The sequence below is a fragment of the Buteo buteo genome, chromosome 19, assembly GCF_964188355.1.
Source record: "Buteo buteo chromosome 19, bButBut1.hap1.1, whole genome shotgun sequence".
NCBI lineage: Eukaryota > Metazoa > Chordata > Aves > Accipitriformes > Accipitridae > Buteo > Buteo buteo.
In genome coordinates this window covers 14,639,292-14,654,245 of record NC_134189.1, presented here as the reverse complement: position 1 = coordinate 14,654,245, position 14,954 = coordinate 14,639,292, and the positions used below count along the sequence as shown (strand labels likewise).

General features: G+C 40.7%; 1 protein-coding gene across 11 annotated transcripts in view; it reads right to left on the bottom strand.

The window, feature by feature from the left end:
• Positions 1–14,954, bottom strand: part of CALD1 (caldesmon 1) — a 198,696-nt gene that overhangs the window by 33,151 nt on the left and 150,591 nt on the right. The gene's annotated exons all lie outside the window — the stretch shown is intronic.

Sequence of the window (14,954 nt, the reverse complement as noted above, 5' to 3'; positions counted from 1 at the left end):
CATCTAACCCAACAGATGATTACATTTAGTTTCATCCTACTTGAAAAGGAAAGCAAGACATTACAATCCTAATAATCCTGTGGCCCATTCAAATCTTTGCTGAGGTGCATTATTACTGTGTGAGATAAAGCAAAAGGCCTGCATTCCTCTTATCTTTTTGTGCATGGAAAGTGAAATAGGAAGCTAACACGTGCCAGACCCAGTCAGGACATTTATTTACTTTGCTTACAGCAATGGTCTGATACATAATGCTTAAGAAGTCCCCCTTCCTTGTGTGGCCATGCGTTTACGTTAGCTGTACAGCCGTGCACATAGAGAAAAAAATAGCTCTCCTCCAAGTAAAAACAAGCACAGTTAAAGCTTGCATTTCAAGGTATATTTTAACATTAAAAGCAACTAAAACATTTTGATTTAGTAATGTATGAGACTCTTTAGATCCAAGCTTCTCCCATCACCTTGTTCTGGTACTACTTTTCTCTGCTGAAAGAAGGGTGAAAGTATAGGTTCAGCAGAGATTCAATTATCCCAATTTTGCTTTAAAAATTAAAAATTGAAGTTAAAATCCCAACTTGGCTGAGCCACTTGCCAGACCTAGAACAGCATTTTCATCCTCACTGCACTGAAGGATTTGATTAGCTACCTTCATGCTCCACTTCAAGAGCTTTCAACCTTTTCTTTGTAGAAACAGCTCCTCTCAAAGAGGGTGAAAGCCATGAGCAGCACGGCCATAAAGAATCACAGTAGGAGGGAGAGGAAGAAAGGAAGGAGACAAATTAAAAGCACTAGAGGTGACACAGGGAAGGCAGGGGAAAACACTTCCTGTCATTTGTAAGCAATTTAAAGGGGGATCAACATTTCATTTAGGTCTAGAACAGAAAGCATATGAATACAATAATAAACCAATGGGGTCTTTAATTTGCAGGAGAAAGAGACTCTCCGTGGAATAAAACTGCATTAGCAAACTGACCACAGAAAGCCCATTCGTTAGTTAGATGTTCTGGCTGCAAGAAGCCTATGATCTTTTTAGCTCTGAACTCCAAATGTAAGGGCACAGGAGAGGGCATGCTGCTCTTAGCCTGTGGCAGCTGGATAATGGCCACGACTGAGTTGATTCCCAGTGCCTATGGGTCAGGATTTGTCTTTGCAGTGAGACCACAGGAAGATGAAGTAGTTTATCCTGCTCTCTGTACCCACATAGAACACTCCTACACAGCAAGGAGAACAACCGCTTTTAAAAGCCTCTTTAAAATGCCTTTTTAAAACCACCAGTTGCTCAGAAAACTAAAAAAGGAAAGAAAAAAATACCCTAAGCAAAAAAACTCCCACAAAATAGTACCCATTAAATAAGTCAAATGAAAACAGATATGTATTTCCTGTCCTTGGACTTATCACATAGATCATCTGTTAAGAAAGCTGACGATCTCACTCAATATCCTTTTAAGTACATCCACTGCATATCACAGTGGTTTCCTACAGCAAGCAAGTACACCAGATACGGGCTCCACCCCTAAGGATCACCTTTAAGTATTCGATTCTGTTCACCAGCATGGATGCATGAAACATCCCCAATAATCTAGAAACAGTCATATCAACAACTAAAAGTAGTATTTTATAGATCTGTTTTATGTTTTCTTTACAATTATGTTAACACTACTTCCCAGATTGTACTTCTACAGGCTGTTCTGCTTGCCTAGGAAATACAAGCTTTGCTGGAGTGGGCCTGACTGGCCACCACAGACTGACAGAAAAGTAGGCTGAAAATGCAGGTTCAGGTCAGCTATGTTAATTAATGAATAATGACCATGGTGTGAGCAAACTGACAGCAGGATCATTTATGAAACGATTCAACAGTCACCCTAACTGCCATCGACTTTCCATGAGAAATTCAGTCATAGGAAAGATGGTACAAGGGCCATTTCTGCCCAAGAAAAATACACTCTTCCGACTACAGTGTTCATCCTACCATTTTCTCAATCCTCATGCACAGAGTTCATTCACCCTAACTTGGCTGGCACCTAGAATCATAGAATGGTTTGGGTTGGATCACTCTCTTTTCCTTGGTTATCTAAGGAGCCGCAGCCTCCTCTGCTGCCTAGGGTGTCAAACTAATTTCACATAGACAGGCAGACACATGAATTCATGCACCCTCCACTGGGAGTGGGAAGACTGACCCTCATTCTCCCACTGTTACAGCTCTCCCTAGCTACCTGTCACAAGCAAAATCAATTTGAGAGCTCTTCAGAGCTTATCTTCCACTTGCCTACATCTTTTGACATTCTTTGGACGAAGAGTAAACAAATAATAAAAAGTATGACTCCAAGATTTGAGCTCTGTATATCAGACAGATGGAAATCTGATGATCCACACTGCCCTGTGTTGCTTCTCCACCCTTGGAGAACAACCTTGCTGCCCAGCATGCACACACACCCCACAACTAAATTAAACTAACCTTATATCCATTTGTCACCTTCTGCATACTATTCAAAGTCTTTGCAGGCAAGTCTCTCTCTACGGTTAGCTGTTCCAGCTACCTCAGGCAATGAGAGCATGGCACAGTGTGATCTCAGACATATGCCAAGCTTTCTGATACATGACACTTCTTATTAAATGTTCAGATGAAAAGATGATGACTTGGAAACCATTTCTATACCTTGTTACCAGAGATAACACACTCTTGGTCTAGATGTCAAATAAAACAAACAAGAAAAAAAGCAGAGCGTTGGCTGCTTCTCCTGTTACCTTCTCTATGTTTCTGACATGAGAAAAAGCAGCGTAACCTCTGCATTATTGGTAAGTTGTTCTGGTAAAGCATTAGTGCTGAGTTTATCATACTTCCCACGCAGCACAACTCAAGTACAGGAGACTGAACATCTCATCTATGTGAGAGGACATTTCCCACCACACTACGCAGGGATAACAAGTAACAACAGACATTCTGCCCTGTTGAGTGGGTAGAACAGATTTATATCTCCAGGACCAAAATCCCAAACCTGCTGAAGTCAACAACAAATCTCCTGATTATTTGAGTAAGTCTAAAACATTACCCTCAGACTGAATGGGGGACTTTACAGCCTTGAGTGCAAAATAACTCTGCTGGATTGGGAATATAGGCGATAAGGCCACCTGCCTCAGAACTTCTTCAGAGAGGTTCAGCACCCACTCTATTTTACATCAAGCACTGAATTTAAATAAAGTTATAACCCAGTAAGAAACTTGGTAATAGCTAGGATGATTATGGGGTTGAAACCATATCATACAATCCAACGTCAACTGTTTTCTACTTGAAACCGCAAATCAGTTCAAACATTATCTAGGGCACTTTGGTTTTAGAGTTTCTTGCCCAGTACTACTACATTATTATTATTATTATTATCTGAATTATGACAGCACTGAAATTTCCTGATCAAGCTCAGGTGCTTGCTACAATAGGCATTTTATAAAGATGGGGGAAGGTCTGGTCCATGTTCTAAACAGTGTATATTCTGATTAAAGAGAAACTTCATAATTTGTAGCACTACCTGCCCTCAGTGAGTCATAGGCTAAACTCAATGAACCTAAATTCTTTTTCATTTCTCACAGGGGTAAAAAAAAAATGCCTAATTTAAGCTGGATCACATTACTCCATTCTAGAGGAGGCAGGGAGAAAGAAGAGCTGTGGATCTGAGCTTTGACTCCATCTCAAGGGTGTCAGAAATACGTGAAAAATTTCCGAAGAGGACAAAAGCTTTTAAGATTAGATTTTTAACTTAAACATGCAGCCCAGACCTACCTCTTCTTTCCCCCATGATTCACTCAGATGCCAGTCTGTCTTCCCTTTCTCCTGCCTGCAAAACCACCTTGCATTCATAGCACTGCCCTCCCAACACATACCTCAATTAGATGCAACTGTACCTATTCAGCAAGGTCTTTCCCACACCACTTTGTTATCTAGAAGCCTTTACATCTATTACAGATTGATTTTCTCTGTGGCCCACCCCAAGAAATGAGTTCATTCATCCTGTATTAAACTGCTGCACCTCCACTTGCAACCTAACCTACTTCTAAGACCTTCACCCTTCATTACCTAACACCACAGCAGTTGAAGTGACATCTGTTGACTTGTGTATCTCCAAATTGATGGCAGATGGAGGATGTCAGTAAACGTCCCTGATAACAAATTTCACTGCCAGACTCGGTCTATAGAAGCTGCATTTGTTGGCCTTCTGTGCTTTTAGAAAGCTTTTCTATTTACCCAGGCTCTTCCTGAAAGGATGGGCGGGGTGAGGATGGCGCCTGTTATAATACCCACTGAGGAGTGCTCTTTGTGTCACTTTTGATATTCGGTCCCATTTTATTTATGATTGCATATGTTTTTAATTTTTTTATTGTTCACTTAATTTGTGTTATGATAGGCATGCTTCAAAACGTGGATATAAACAACTGATCTATCTTCACCTCAAAAAACCATAACAAATGCACATGCTTCCAGAGGATTATGCCTCTGCCAAGCTTTGCGTGTCAAATGTCAGCTGTATTTTGTTCAAGTTATATCTAAAAATGTGGTGAATGGTGGGGGTCAGTTGTGGGAAAAACTGTTTCTTCTAATCATTTCTCCATAATTCAAGAAGAGCTGCCAGCATTCTGCTCAGACCTGCTCAAGAAGATTCACTTTTATGAGACAACGAGCAGAATTTCAGTCCAAAATGCTCATGTTTCAAAAAGATGTAGTGAGTGAAAACAGGGGATTATGCTGGAGACATGCAGACATGCCACCACAGTTCTCCGTCCAACGTTGTGCATGAATGCTGATATTAACACCCATATTTTTCACATATTTCTCAATTTGACATGCACCATTTTTTTTTCCATATCGAATGTTTGAGACACAAGTGGATAAAATTAACCAATGGCTGGAAATTAAACCCAGACAAATTAAAACTGGAAATGAAGCACATGTTTTTAACAGTGAGGGTGATTAAATATACAAGAAATGATGGAGCATCCATCTCTTGCATCTCCACATTAAGATGGATGCCTTTTTGGAAGTTATACTACAGTAAAATACCAATTCTTGGGCTCATTATAGACAAAACTTGGTGAAATTCCATTACCTCTTAGGTATGGAAACTTAGACTATATTATACAGTAGCACCTGCTGGACTTACACACTACAGTTTTCCATTTACAGAAGGGACATGCCTTCTCATTCTGCTCATAATTTATCTCTGTCTTACAAATATTTTTACTCTTTTCACCCACACATTCTCCAGAGCTACACAGCCTATACTCCTGAGCAGGCAAATTACCCAGATATCCACATAGTTCTCTGGGAAAAATAGAGATACTAACACACCTTTCAAGGTATTCCCATCTCATTTACATCATTTTCATACTGTGTGTTTCTGATATCCTTCCTTATTTTTCATAGCTCCAAAGAGTTAAAGGATTATAAATTTTCTGCTGGGTAACCACTTATTCAATGGGTTAGCAGAAGAACATTCCTTCTGTCAGATCAGGCATCCTTAATTTCCTACCATACTTTTAGAAGCCTTTCTCGTACTTTAAACATCGATCAAAAATACCCAAAAAATAAAACAATACGCATTTTAACAACTAATTTTTTGTTTCCGCTGAGGAAAATCTCTAGATTATTTACATTGGTTAAGGATCTGGCTGTGAGATTGTTATTATGTTTGCATGACAAAACAATTAAATATGGGAAAGAAAAGGTCTTCTGAGAGGTCCAGCTTGTGTACATTCTTCTTTATGGTTTCTTTCCTTTTGATGTTTTTGACATCTAGGTTTCTTCACAGGTATGGAAAAAAGTAGGTATGCTCATCCCTTTAACAGTCTGATTCTAAAAAACTAAGGTGCCAGCAATCCACATCGAAGAATGAAGTAATAAAAAGTGATATGCAAGCCAACAACCACAAGGGAAAATGACTCCATACTGACAACAAAAATACTTGGTGACTACCAAGTAATTCTTGCCAAAAGTAGCCACGGATTTTATTTCATTGCTGAAGATGGCACTGAAGCCTCTAAGACAGATCTCGGCTTCCCAAATTACTGGTTTCTGTTGAAAATGTAAGTTTCAGTTGTGTAGATGCCCAGGATTTCCAAAACCTTGTCTCATTTCTTGCAGTTCCCTGCTCATAACAGCACTGTTCCTTTGGTTTTAGATTCAAGCCCTAAAACCTGGGCCTCGCAGTTAAAGGCAGTCTGTAACATCACTGCGTCATTCTGCACAAAGGCAGAATGACTCATGCACGCGCCTATGTTTTTTTTTCTTTCCTCATGGCTGAAAACTGATGATCTGTTTCATAATATGAAATGCAAGCAGATTCTCCAACCACATTCAAATAACACTGGTAAATCGCCTCCGAGTACCTCAGCACAAATTGCACGCAGGGCTGCTAACATGAAGGGTAAAAACCTTCAGCTACTGAAACAATGTCAAATTTGCCTCCAACATATTATATTTAGATAAAAGCGCTTGTTGGAAATGTCCCAGGGAAAAGCATGTAATTCTCTCAATATGTGAAGTCTGTAATGCTCTGCAGTTTTACTTCATCCACAATAGATTTGACATTGACCTGTCAGTGAGCAGTGTGGTATATTTAACCTGTTTTAATTTAGAAGTTACACATGAAAAGAAAAAAAAATAACTGGGCAGAAAACAATAATTGGCCAAGTACCTTCTAGCTGATAACTATTACTTTTTTAGTGCTTTCCTTGAAGCTTAGTGGAATTCACCCAGAAATCTGTTTCCCTGGTGGATGACAAACATGCAGAAAAGTGTACAAAACAAGCTTACTTTTTCAAACTTAAAAAAGTGGGAGAAAAACCCAATCACTGTGCATACCACTGTGGTATTTGTTGACTCCATAGCAAATTGCTTTCTGCTTGCTGCCACCACCTCTAGTTTCTAGTGCTTTATTGTATATAAAATCCAAAATAATTTATGCCACAGCCTTATCCAGTAATATTTCAGGCATATGACTTGAGAATAATGGGCCTTTTGCCCAGCTGAGACATAAATAAGGACTTACAGGATTCACCCTGGAATATACAATCCACAATTGCTACAAAGCCAAATCAGAAATTTTCTTTCTTGTGGTTTTGGGCCCCTGTATTCAATGTGGCTTTCAAGACACTGTTATACCTCAAGTTGCTAGCTTAGTGAATGTATACAAAGTTAAAAACCCTAACTGACATGACTGAGAGACTTAGTCAAGAAAGAAGGAATTAAAAATGAAGACAGACATGAGCATTTGTAATTTAGAAAAGCTCCCCTGCATATTGAGAATTGTGGTCTTCCTAGAAAATATGCAAGAGATTTGAGGAATGAAACCTACATTTTCTTTACAGGCACCTTTAGGCAAACTGATGTCTCCAATGTGTCAGGTTCAAGTTACAAAATTCTGTATTTCCTCCAAACATCTTTTTAACACATACAAAATTCATGTTGCCATGTACGATATCTATCAGAGATCTTTAAATGAAGGCAAGGGAGGGAAGGAAGGCTTGAGGAGGACTTTTGTTATTGGGCCATTTTCTCATCCTACCTAGTCATGTCATTAAACTATGACACTGAGGTAGGTACAGGCACGGATGGTCACCCCATCAGACAGCCTGTGGGGAATCTGGAGCAAAAACATACAAGGAACTCTGCAGCCTTATGGGGAAGAACCTGAACAAGAGCACAGGACCGTTTTTCATGGCCCAACAGCAATTTTTCTATATATATATTTTATAAGCATATATATATAATATATATATATTCTCAGCAATGAATATGAAAAACAGTTCTTCTTTCTATTTAAGAATAAAAAACTCACATCACAGGCAATATATTTTTTCCACCAGAGACTGGAGTGGAAATTGTGTTGTCATTAGGAAGTGGAGTTTTTTCTTTTATTCAAGTGCAATAATTACAATCCATTTCAAGAGGATTCCAATTACTATTGTTCACTTTCCCTATACCTATAGCAATGGGCTGGTTTTGCCAAGTTTTCTGATGTAACCACCTCCCTTTAAATGTAAGAGAGTGCTATTATTGAACAAAGCCTTATCTCCTCCAGTTTGGACGCACAAAATGCAACTCAAAGTTGCAGATTAAGCAGAACAGGGTCCGTCTTAGTCCTGTACCTGAAGGATATACTTTGAGAGGGGTAAACTAATGAAAAAAGAGGAGGCAAAATACAATAGATTCAGCTTATTTGTTAGACTGATATAAGTACCTTCCTGCTGAATTGCACTTTTGGGTTTCTTGTACTTGGGATTAGGGTGCAATAGCAACTTCAACATTTTTTATGCCAGGCTTTTTAAAGCATCCCAGTGTTTCTTCCTAATGGTTCAATTCTGAGGGCAGCAATGGCAAAAAGCAGTCCTTCCAGACAAGCCTAGCTACTGTAAGCACAGTAGCTAGGTGAGCTAAAACCAGACTTACAGACCATGGTGCTCAGAGTACAGACTGCTTCCACCCTAGTGTAGCTACAGCAATGACAGAAACAAGGGATATTTAGCAAGGTTTCACTATAGAAACAAAGGCAAGGAGACTGGATGGAAGGAGAATTGGCTTTCACTCCTCTGTGCTTAGTGTCCTGTTTAGCCCTGTAACTGCAGCAGCTAATGTTTTCTGAAGAAAAATGTTTAAACTTTTTTTTTTAAAAAGATTATTTTTGGTGTTATTTTTTTATTCCAAAACAGTGTGCTGTATCCTCCCAAATTAGCAAAGAACAAAGCTGCTATTTCAGGAAAACACAAACTAAATTATTATAAATTATGTATGTATAGCTGACCTGGAAATGCAGCCTTCAATTTCATCGGCTTCTCTATTTTCACCCTGGTTACCTGGTTTGAAGGCTTGTTTAATCCAGCACACTAGGAAATAGCCCATTAACCCATTAACAAAACAATGCTTACATTTCATTCCCTGCACAAAGATTAATAGGATTGCTGCATGTTAAGAGCATTGAATTGTAAAAGTGCAGGACCACGAGGATAGGTCTCATACATAAGAAGCTGCTTTAGTGTCAACTGGTACTTGCTCCACTGAATATCATATAAGGACAAACACTAAAAAAATTAACTCAGAGAATCACTGGATTGATTAACATCCAAATCAATCTCAGCCATACATTCTAATACTCCATCACCATACCCAATCTACTCAAAATCAACTTCCAGCAAGTATCTATTCACCACCCACCCTGCCAAAACAAGATGTGAAATTTGAGATGAAACATGGCTTTAGTTTTTGAAGATGACAAATCTTCTCTATGAGCAGAATCCCCTTTTGCACTCATGATTTTTCTTCACTTGCCTGCCAGGTTTCACAGGGTGTAATGAGGAACCAGGGGCCAGACTCTACACTGGGTGAATCCTAAGGGGAAAAAGTTCACAGCATCATGTTGATGGATATCAGGGACAACATCCACCAATAGGGCTGGACCCATCTTGAAAGGAGTTATTTCACCTATCACTGAAATGCAGCCTCATGTAGGTGGATCAACATGTAGGCTACGGCTATGGCTCCGTAACCAAAACATCCATCTCTGATTTAGGACTGACACTTAAATTGATTATGGATTTGAATAAAACTGGGACAGAGAACCAGTGAGGCAGGAAGGAGGAATGTGGAAGCAGGGATCCATACTGACAAATCAAGCTGATTTATCTGAAAAAAGGCTTAAAGTTATCATCTTCTCAGGGAACAGAAAGGAACATACGTTTGGGTTGAGTGCTTAAGGAATTTACACCACCTCCCTTGTCCTGGGAGTTTGATCCTTTCAGACTGGGGCTGTAGGAAAGGGCCTGGACTGAGACATCTCCCTGGGCTGGGGAGGGGAAGAGAGGAGAGACAGACAGCAGCAATGAACGAGGACCTTCTGTCCCTGCAGAGGCATGAGAGGGTGAATGGAGAAAGGTTGATGGAGAAATATTCGGAGGACAGGGAAGAGGGAAAGAGATCTGTTGGGGAATAGCAAGGATAGCAAAAGCACCAGGACTGGGTAAGTGGCTCTGCTGTCAACATCCAGCATTGACCCAGGTTCACACAACTGTCCAGGGCCTGGAAAGCCAAAACACCATGACTGACAGAATGGAAACTGTAAGATAGCAGGTCATGATTACCTAGACTACATGTCACTTAGTAACCCTTCAGCCTTGCCTGAAATGTTATGTGATCTGAAATGCTTACAAACAGTCAGAACCTGCTATTTTTATTGCTGGATACATCAAAAGTATGGGTGTTAACATTAGCCTAGCAAGGATGTTAGCATTAGCCTGGGCTCTGTGAAGCATCAAAACTCCTCTGTATTTCCCAGTTAAAGATTTTAACTAAATGACTATTGCTCAGAGTCAGACAGGTCCCTCAAGATGTCTCCTGGAGCTTTCAGAAATACAGCAAAGACTGTGCTGCACGAACAAAGTACAAGGCATATATTTGCACACAGAGAGCCTGGAAAAATAATTTTACCAGATAATCATTCAGATAATCATAGAATAATCTTTTTTTCATCCACTATTCCTGACACAAGATATGCAAGAGGAGGACACAGCCTTAACATACCCCAGCAGACTAAATATTGAAATAAATGCTGCAAACAGGAAAGCAGCTGAAATGTAAGACCAGAACACGCACCAAAACAGAGTGGACTGTGAAGCCTTATGCTAACTGAAATAAACCACTTTAGGAGGGATATGGCATATGGTGAATGGGAAAAAAAATTAATGAAAATCAGATGTCTCAAAGTTTTCTGGAACCGATTCCCCATGCACACAACTCACGGATGCTGTGCAGGTGCAGATTTGGTTTCAAGGGAAATTCATGGCTGTTCACTTTTAACATGGACAAGCATCTGTCTCTTTCTCAGGTGTTTAAGAAACCTACTGTCAACAGCCAAGGTGATTAGGAGACATTTTCAGTGAGACAGCAGAGGAATTATGAGTGCAGATCCTGTCATTTGCTAACAGGATTAGGGGCAGATACATTCCATGCATCTCTCCAAAAGCTAATCCTGATGTGTCTTTCACCTTCATGGAAGTTAAAAAACCCTTCCATAAAACAGGCCCGTACAGATATGCAAGGTCACGTACAGCCCTTTGAACAGCACACTAATATTACAATGATTTGCAGACATCGTGTAACAGCATTGTGCAATTTAAACAGCTGGAAGTTTGAAATGCAGCCGTTGCAACTACACCCGCATAAACACAATAAAATAGCCTGGGTTTATCCTTTCAATTAGTTTTCCCTTAGATATGCCTGGTTCCCCTTACATTTCTCCACTCTTATCCTTATTCCAGGAGAAGTTACTTGTAAGAATCTACCAAGCAACTCACTCTGTGTAAACTATTGGAGAAAGTCTGTGGAAAGCTGAGTTCATGAGAGCTGATCAGTCACACTGAAAATTAAAATCTAAAAGCCACTGCTCTTTAAAAAGGGTAAAAAAACCCTTTTCACAGAACTCTACTGTCCAAGAAAAACCTCTCCCATTTCAAAGATTCACTAATAAATTATCTACGAGTTATTCACAGAAAATACCTAGATAAAAACTAGGAAATGGAAGAAAATAACAACTTGCTTGCCCTTTAAATGCCCATGGTCTGCAAACTTCCAATGGGACATATGCAGCTGTTAGAGGCATAAGACACCTAACAGAAACTGCCCTGTGGAGATACTGTGCCAGAGTAAGGGGCTTTTCTGCAATACACAGCATGTTTCCAAATCACAAAAATTATGGTGCTGTTTTTAATTTTATTTCAATTTCTTTCCAGAATGGCAGTTCCACATAGGGAACCAGTCTGTAATAACTATTGCAAAATGCTTTATACTGTAGCATCCCCACACAGATGAACTCTGCATGGACACAGGGAGCTGAGTGGTAGTGCCAGTTGTACTTTCACAGCAAGTTACTGATCAGGTCCTGTTGGTTCTCTGGCAAATCTCCCACAGCCAAACAGCCATCCTCTGCCCTACCTGGTCAGCCTCCCCTCAGCCCCTTCTGTTTCATGTTCAACAGGTACAAACCCTGGCCCCAAGCTTTCCAGTCGTTGTCCCAGCTCCAGCCTGTCCAACAGGAAAAGTACTTTCACACTCCTCCCGCATTGGAACCCAGGTTGCAGGAGAGGGTGAGCAGCACTAACCTGGGCTGGACCTATGAGTTCTGGGTTGCTTCCAGACAGCAGGGAGTGTGCCCTTGTTGGAGAGCACGGCATTAGGTCGTTTTCTGATTGTCCTTGCCTCTGCATACCATGACCAAAGCACTGGTCCACAAAGCATCTGTTTGATGTCCCACAACTTATACTTTCTTTTATCTGCATTTCATCATAGTGCTAAAAGAAATGGCAGGTGAGTCCAGGGCAGCAAAGGTGAAGGAGCAAAGCAGATGGAACTATAGAAGAGAGGAGCGTGACCAACAGTAGAAGGAAAGTGAGAAGAGGCGGGCAACAAGGTGGGGAGGATAGTGAAGGGCTGCCATGGTAAGAAAGCGATACGGCTAATGGGAACAGACTGTAAGTGCAGGCAAAAGAGAGTCTAATTCCAAATGTGAGAAGAGACAAGAGATGGTAAGTTTCCATTACCAAGAAGCAAAGCCTTTTTACCGATTCAACTGACATTTTTAAAGAAAAGGTAATTGAAAAATTCATCATCAAACACACACGCAAATGTTTAAGCCAAGGCTTCTGGTATAATCCATTACATTCCAGGAGTGAATGCAGACTGATGGCTATTTTCCCCTCGTTGTATTAGTACTTGGCACTTGCTAACTTCTTTCCATCAAAAGATCTCAACATGCTTTACAAATGTTAATTAATCCTTGCAACCCCTTCTGACTTCTACATGGTGGGTATTATTACTGCTATGATGCCAGTTTATGGAATGGAAAACCAGACGAATGTACTACTTTTAGCCTAAACCACGCAGCAGATAAGATTCTTGCTTTGGCTGCACTACTTCATGCCTGCTCCAAAACCTGTTGAAGCTACCAGGAGCTTTTCCAGCAACTTCCAAAGGGAGTTGTTGCAGGTATGTGCACTCCTTCCTCCGAGGACCATCTCTAACAGCTGCGCCGTGCTGACTTCTATTGCTGTGCCTGAAAGCGTGTGAAAGCCACTGGCAGAATTGATTATCCTGGGACGTTTTTTTGCTGGCATACTGAACAAAGAGACATCCTCCCCTGAGCGCTCTCTGAGCAAGTGATAGCCTGCCTCTCCTCTGCGTAATGCCTTCTGTTGCTAGGTACTTCCAAATCAGCAGTTTACATTTTAAAGAGTTGTGCCTACTGGGAAATGGGAAAGGAAGGGCAAAAAGCTAGTTCAGCGCCAGGGATCTTGCAGCCATGTCACTGCGAAAGCACCTCAAGCTTTGCACAGGGGTCAGCATGCCTTAACACAGCCTGGCACCTTTTTGAAGCACTGGGTTGTGAACCAAGATATACTGAAGTGCCTGAAAGTATGGAAAATGGGGTGCAGGGTCCTCACCCTACCATTGGGAAACAAAGAGGTAGCTTGTTGCCAAACCCTTCTGCTTCTCAAGCTTCAGCAGGTGCAGAAAGCCAACTTGGTGAGGTAGGACTCCCAAAAGGTGACTGAGAAAACACCAGTTCTACACCAGAGAGATTTTAGACCTACAGAAACTGTAGAAGACATCACATGGGAAGGTTTCTGTGCACCATGACTCTCACTGCACCCTCTTCAGTCCCACAGTGTAAATGGGACTGACCTGAATGTCAGCCAACCCTTCCAACACTGGCTTTTGCAGGACTTTGTCTTGTTTCAAAGTCAAAATATTTCCTGTGTCACCTGCACTGCAAGACAGAAGAGTGTTTTAGGAAGTCACTGAGACTCTATAACAAGGTATCTGCACAGCAGATGAATCCCTGGAAGTAACACCACCAGAGAACAGACCTTAGACTTGATCCAAACATCCCATGGTTCATCCAAGTATCCTCTTCCCAGCAATCTATAATAACTATTCATATACACACATCAAGCCCATTGCAAGGGAGATGCAATTCAATTTACCCTTTTATGAAAGTTCTCACTGAATTTAAGTCATGCATCCTGAAAGGCACTGGGATGGGCCAAAAACAAAGCACTGGATAGCAAATCTATATTTAATATACTTTTGTGAAAATATCACATTTGGCAAGCGAGTATTTGGCAATGTGAATTGCAGAATATTTAGCACAATAAAGAATTAGGACAAGCATAAGAGAATTTGAATTCCTACTCACAAAGAGTATGGCCCAACCTGTTACCACACTCAATTCACTGAGATTACTGAATAAATAAGAATATGGTAATCACCTGTCTGAATAAGATAAACTTTAGCAGCTATGAGGTAACAAAAGGGTCTGGGGATCAGCAGTCCTCCAAATTGGAAAAATAAGTTAAGCCTGCTTTTAACTCAGGCTAACATGCTGGTAGTTAAAATGCTAAATATGGAATTTAGAAGACTTCATTTGGCCCCACTCTGCTACAGATTCCTGCATGAGATGCTTAAAATCCCTTGTGCTTCAGTTCCCATCTGACTAATGCACAGGAACGTTCAGTGAAACAATTGTCCATTTGGGGGATCCAGAGGCTAGCATGACAAGCGTTACCTACATCAATAATGTATTATAAGACCAGTTGGTCTAATGCAAACACAGGCATAAAACTCAACTCCAACTAGCAATCCTCTGCCAATGAGGTGATCTTGGACGTACTTATGGGTCCTCCTGAAAGCTCAAGATGAGTATGAGACAGCTTAACTGTCAGTGTCAGTGCAGAGCTATAAGCATATACACTTTTTCTGGACCCTTGCCCAAATTTTGCTCAAAATACTCCCATGAAATTACCACAGATTTGGGAAGCTCCCAGGAAGACCCCACTACCTACTTTCCTATGTTACAGAGAAAACTTCCAAATGGTTTTCTTCTCTATTTCAGCTTCCCAGAAGCTTTTCCAGTTCCTTCTCCAAT